The sequence below is a fragment of the Leopardus geoffroyi genome, chromosome D1, assembly GCF_018350155.1.
Source record: "Leopardus geoffroyi isolate Oge1 chromosome D1, O.geoffroyi_Oge1_pat1.0, whole genome shotgun sequence".
NCBI lineage: Eukaryota > Metazoa > Chordata > Mammalia > Carnivora > Felidae > Leopardus > Leopardus geoffroyi.
The window spans coordinates 43,011,943-43,017,918 of NC_059329.1; the positions used below are offsets into that span (position 1 = coordinate 43,011,943).

General features: G+C 35.8%; 1 long non-coding RNA gene across 4 annotated transcripts in view; it reads right to left on the minus strand.

Annotated features, from left to right (window-relative positions):
- The window catches only part of LOC123601030, a 106,635-nt gene that overhangs the window by 86,299 nt on the left and 14,360 nt on the right, over positions 1 to 5,976 (minus strand). The gene's annotated exons all lie outside the window — the stretch shown is intronic.

Below are 5,976 nucleotides of genomic sequence, written 5' to 3' on the forward strand. Positions count from 1 at the left end.
AAGTTGTCAGCAAACAATAGTTAGTGTGCTTGTCTCCTATTTTTGTAAATAAAGTCATGTGGAAACACAACCACTCCCATTTTATCATGCATAGTCTGTGGCCATAGTGGCAGTATTTGCAACAGAGACCATATACACTAGGAAGCCTAGAATATTTACCATCTGTCCCTTTATAGAAAATGTTTGCCAACTCCTGATCTAGACATATGTAGAAATATTGGAGATACAGCAGGAAAAGTAGAAAATCTAAAGCATTACTCTCAGACCACAACTCTGTGTGTCATGATAATCTACATGCAATTCATCTCCCATTTTGTGGTCTGTTCACTGCATTCTTCCCTATATAACCTAACCCCACAGTTCAGATAACTATTTTTAATAGCATGTATCTCATGCTTCTGAGATCTTGACTATAAATCTCAAAACCTCCTTTACTACTGTAAACATAAAGCCAGGACCTGACTTATACATTCTATAGCTCCTCACAATATTCCAGAACTTTCCAGTTACATTTGCTGATTCAAAAACTACTATCACTCTTGCTATTTATTTTGTATGTTGACAATGTTGCCATTTCACAAAACTTATTAAAATGCATATTGTTTTTTCAGAATTCTATTAAAATGTAATTTCAACCAGAAACAGTGATCCATCTTTCTAGGACCATTAGGTCCTTTTAAATGAGCATTCGATGCATTCAACCTTCCAGACTAGAGCAATACCAGCTAGACCACTAGAAATGCAATGTATATTTCCAGTGCTTTCCCAAGTTGTTAAAATCAATCCAAATAAAATAAATAAATAAATAAATAAATAAATAAATAAATAAATGATTTTACTCAACTAGCAATGACTGTTTGTGACAAAAAGTGAAATCATACACTTTTTCTACCTTCCGGCACTCTTATACTTGGAAGCAGGAGGCCATGGAAGACTTCATTCGTCTGCCAGGGAAGTCTCTGATTTTCCCAAGGTTGCTTCGCTTTGTCACCATCCCATCTTTTAGGAAGGGTCTTGTCAACTTCATATGACCACAGTTCAGATACATAGTTATTACCACCTAAACACAAATGATGTTATAATGTCACCATTTCCTGATCCAAAATGAAAAGTGAAGGCACCTGGGTGGCTCAATCGGTTAAGTGTCTGACTCTTGATTTTGACTCAGGTCATGATCTTAGGGCTCATAAATTTGAGCACCACACCGGGCTCCACAGTGTGGAGGCTGCTTGGTATTCTCTCTCTCTCTCTCTCTCTCTCTCTCTCTCTCTCTCTCTCCCCCTCTCTCTCCCCCCTCTCTCCCTCCCTCCCTTCCTCCCTCCTTCCCTCCCTCCCTCCCCTGTGCATGCTTTCTTTCTCTCAATAGATAGATAAAAAGAAAATAAGAAAAGTGATTAAGAGGTCACCAGATCACAAAGAAAAATGCTGAATTTGGGGAAGGGACTATTATGGGCCCATATACCTTACTCCCTTGCTTTGCCCTACTTGGTTATATTCTTGAATATGACGAGTGCATGAATAATTAAGCGACGGGTACCAAATATAAGTTTGTCATCACAGGTAACATTGGTCACTACAGGGGAAGATGGGGATATATTAAGATGATGTGAACACTTCTGTGGGTAACTATCTTAGAAACTTTACATCTATGGAAAAGCAACCAGCATGGTAACTTGAATGCCTTGGAAGACCCCAAGCTCACACTTTAAGCAAAACCAAAACAAAATGAAAACAACCTGTTTACATACTTTCCATAACCAGCTTTTTCATTACTTAGTACATCCTGCAGCAAAGGCCTAGGACCAATAAAAACCAAAAGGAATCAAAACAATCTTAAAACATAACCACTTTACTTATAGAGTGCAAAGTTTAATATTCAAGATTAACTCAGATTAACCTGGTAACATCTAAAAAGTACGTAAATATGTAAATAAAATTATATTAAAGACGAAGGAACAGAGTATATCAAATTTTCAAATGTTCCTCTGAATATCAGAACAAGATATTGGCTTATCATTAAGAAGCTAATTTATATTAGTTAGATGTGCTAAACATCGATTAACCAGAAAATAGTCTTTCATAATTATTGTATTTATAGACACTCCTTTCATCCCCAAAGTTAAGAATATAAAAGATATTTTTATAGTAAGTATTGAATACCATGGATTTTAACTTTTTTACTCCTTTCTAGTTTATTATTGATCAATACCACCATCTCACCTAAAAAGAAAAAAAAAAATACCCAAATTATACAAGCAACAGCTTGGATTTATAAAACAACAGTATTTATAGTACAGCAATATCAAAAATTAGTTCACTTATCTGTCAGCAAATGACCCCACTATTTGACATATGGATGGAAAAATAGGAGATTGGGCTCAGGTTTTCAGTTTGTATAGTTTTTCTTACCTAGTTTGCTAAATGTCTACAAATACTCCAATTCTATTATTCTCTTGACCAAAATTTTCTCGGTTTCTCAAAAAGATTGGAGCCAGCTCCAGATTCTGTCTCCATTTCTCTCTTTGCTCCTCCCCCACTTGTGTTCTCCTTCTCTCTCTCTCTCTATGTCTCTGTCTCTCTCTCTAAAGTAAATAAATAAATATTTAAAAAATTAAAAAAGACAGTTTGGTATAAGAAGAAAAACTCTTTTTATTCAGATTTTCAAGATATTTTTGTCACATAAACACAGCTTCATTTTTTTCCCTACAAGATAATGGTCTCCACGGAGTGAGCAATCTCTTCTTCTTATCGAATGAGTCCATCTTTCATACATATTTCCACCCCTCCCCCTCCCTGGAACCTTTGGTCATGCCATTCTTTTTAACTGAAATGCTCTTGCCTCAGACTCTCTTGCATCAGGGAACGATTCAACTAATGCTGATACCAACAAACTGTTAGGAATCTCAAGTCTGGTGAATTCAATTAGCTTCTCTACTAGCAATACTCTGCATGTTCGGCATTTCACAAGACATTCTGTTCATCCTGCCCACCTCTCCTTCTTTAAGTAATATGCATCAGCAGCAGCAATAAATATTCATTAAGCTGTATTATGTACTAAATTCTGTTCTAAATGTTAGCACTACAGTGAGTTACAAGAGACTGAAATTACATTACCAGGTATTATCCAGGATGATGAGGCTATAATAAAGTTCTCAATGATTAACAGTTTAGTTGAGGTTATGTTAAAATAAAAATAATTGATATAAACTATGATATGGTATTACGTGATTATCCCAGAATGTAGATGAGAACAAACTTCAGGGAAAGGAGAGATTGTTGTCAACAGGAGTAGTCAGGAAATATTTTGGAGTAAAAAGCAAGTAAAGTAGGAAAGAAAGGAATGAACAAAATTGCGGAGGCAAGACTATATGCAGAATATATGGAGTGTTCATATTAAGAGACAGAAAATTTGGGATTAAGGTGAAGAATGCCAAAGTAGTGCCTCTATTTATTTTATAGAATGACAGAGCAAATAGAGACTTCTGACCTGTGGGTAACATGAACAGAGAATTGTTTTGCAAAGATTAATCTGGCATCACAGTGCTATGTGGATTGAGGGTAGGAAGATATTTTAGGAGATTTTTGTAGAGGACGAAGGATAAGATAATTGTGCTCTGCAGTATGGTAGTGCCAATGGGATTTTTTCAAGTGTAGTGATATTACAAAGAAAAAATCAATAGAAATTTGTGAGTGACATAGAGATTAATTTGGAGAGAGGATAAGGCTAGAAAAAAATGCTGGTTTATGAACAAACAAAGCAAAGTTAAGATCAGTGCCTGGAAGGTAAAAGGCAGAGAAAAATCGCGATGTTATAGACCTCATTTTTAAAAACTCAAGTGGACAACACTTTTACTGTGACTTATTGCCTCACATTTTCCCTTCCTCGTTGGCCACATCTTATCTTTCTTTGTTTTGAGCTATGCTTTGACAAATAGAATCATTCAACAAGTCTTTTTCTTCTGTTATGCATTCTTTTATTATGCATTCATTAAATATATATTTATTGAATTCATACTAAAGGTTAGGGACTATATTAGGTAGTAGGGATACAATGATGAACAGAAAAGACACAGTGCCTGCCATCATAGTAGTTATAATGTAAAGGAGAAAATATATATTTAACAAATAATTGCACAAAATTATTTAATGTGATTGTTATACATGCGATTACATAAAAGTACAGAAAGCTATTAGAGTTTATAGCAGGAGGAGTTAACCTAATCTGATAAAAGGTTCTGAGAAAGATTGTGTAACAAATAAAAAATACCATTTAATCTGAGACTTGAAAGATGAGTAGGAGTTAGCTAGGCTAGGAAGAAATTGTGTGTGTGTGTGTGTGTGTGTGTGTGAGAGAGAGAGAGAGAGAGACAGAGAGACAGAGAGAGAGGGAAAGAGGGAAGGAGAGAGGGGGGAGATGGGGGAGGCAAAGGGAATGTCTCACATATAGGAAACAGGATGTACAATGGCCATGGAGTCAAAAGAATTTTGTGTATTTCAAGAACCAAGTAGTCAGTGTGGATGGAGCAAAGTAAGGAAGAGAGAGGGATTAGTCAAAGATAAGGATTGATCAACAGGTGGGAACTATATTGTCTAAATTTTACAGAATTTATGTTTATCTATAGAGCAATGGAAAGCTATTAAATGCTTTTAGTGGGTTTTTTTTTAACACTCTGGTGAAAGTATGGGTACTAGAATGAAGAATGACAAGATTAGAAACAGGAAAACGAGTTAGGAGGCTATTTTTCAAAGTTCAGGCAATTGATAATGGCGGCCTGGAGTAGTAGCAATAGAGGTTGAGAGAAGTGAACGCATTCAAGACACACATTTTGTAAATATGGGAAGTAAAACTGACAAGATTTTCTTTAAGTTTGTTTATTTTGAGAGACAGAGAAAAAGAGCACATGGGGGAGGGGCAGAGAGAGAGAGAAAGAGAGAGGGAGAGAGAGAATTCCAAGCTGGCCCGGCTCCAGCAGTGACACAGGGCCCAACGATGCAGGGCTAAATCTCATGAACTGTGAGATCGTGACCTGAGCCAAAATCAAGAGCTGGACACTTAACCTACTGAACCACCCAGCTGCTCCAGGATTGACAAGATTTGATAATGAATTGGATATGAGTTAATGAGGTAGAGGAAGTGTCAAAGAAGACTCCCTGGTTTCTGAAAAGAACAACTCTGTGGATGAAAAAGTCACTTACCAAGACACCAACAGAAGAGAAGCTGTTTTGATGGGGGCAGATCATGGGTTCAGTTTTTGATGGTAAGCCACCAACATGGAGTACTCATTCAGGTAGGCCATGGTGTCTGTGGGTCTTGAGATCAATTTGGATTTAATATTCAGTGTTTGAATGAAGCATTGGGATGGGGGAGATTTCTGATAAGTAAAGTTATATAAAAATAATTTTCATTAACTATAGCTTCTATATTAAATGAAACAAAATCTTCATCCAACATGAATCTGGAAGCTCAAAAACTAAAAACCTTAAAAACACTTTATTCATTTAATTAAAATTCTGATGAGAAGAAATTATCTTTTCAAAAGAAGGCCAACTAATTTGTCTAGTAATAGTGTTAAGTAATTATTATTCATTTAAATGCAAGCAAGAAATGTCCAAGGTCAAGTTTCTTCCTGTTCAGAGAAGCATAATATTTAGCAGGCTAACATGCCATCCTTCCCAATCACTTTGTACTTTCCTTTGTTTTATTCTGCACAAGTAGCATTTTTTTCATGGACTATCTGTGGGTTACAAAACATATGTAGTTGAAGACATTTAAAAGATACTCCTTCTCTCAGAAGATCAAATCTTAAATATATAAGCTGTTGAAATGGAAGTTTTCTTAGTGATAATTATATCCAGCTTTTCTCTAATGAATAAGTCCTTTCCATATCTGAATATGTTGAACCACACTTTGCTTGGAAACCTTCTAAAAGTTTTTTAACATTTATTCATTTTTGAGGAACAGAGGAGAGACAGAGC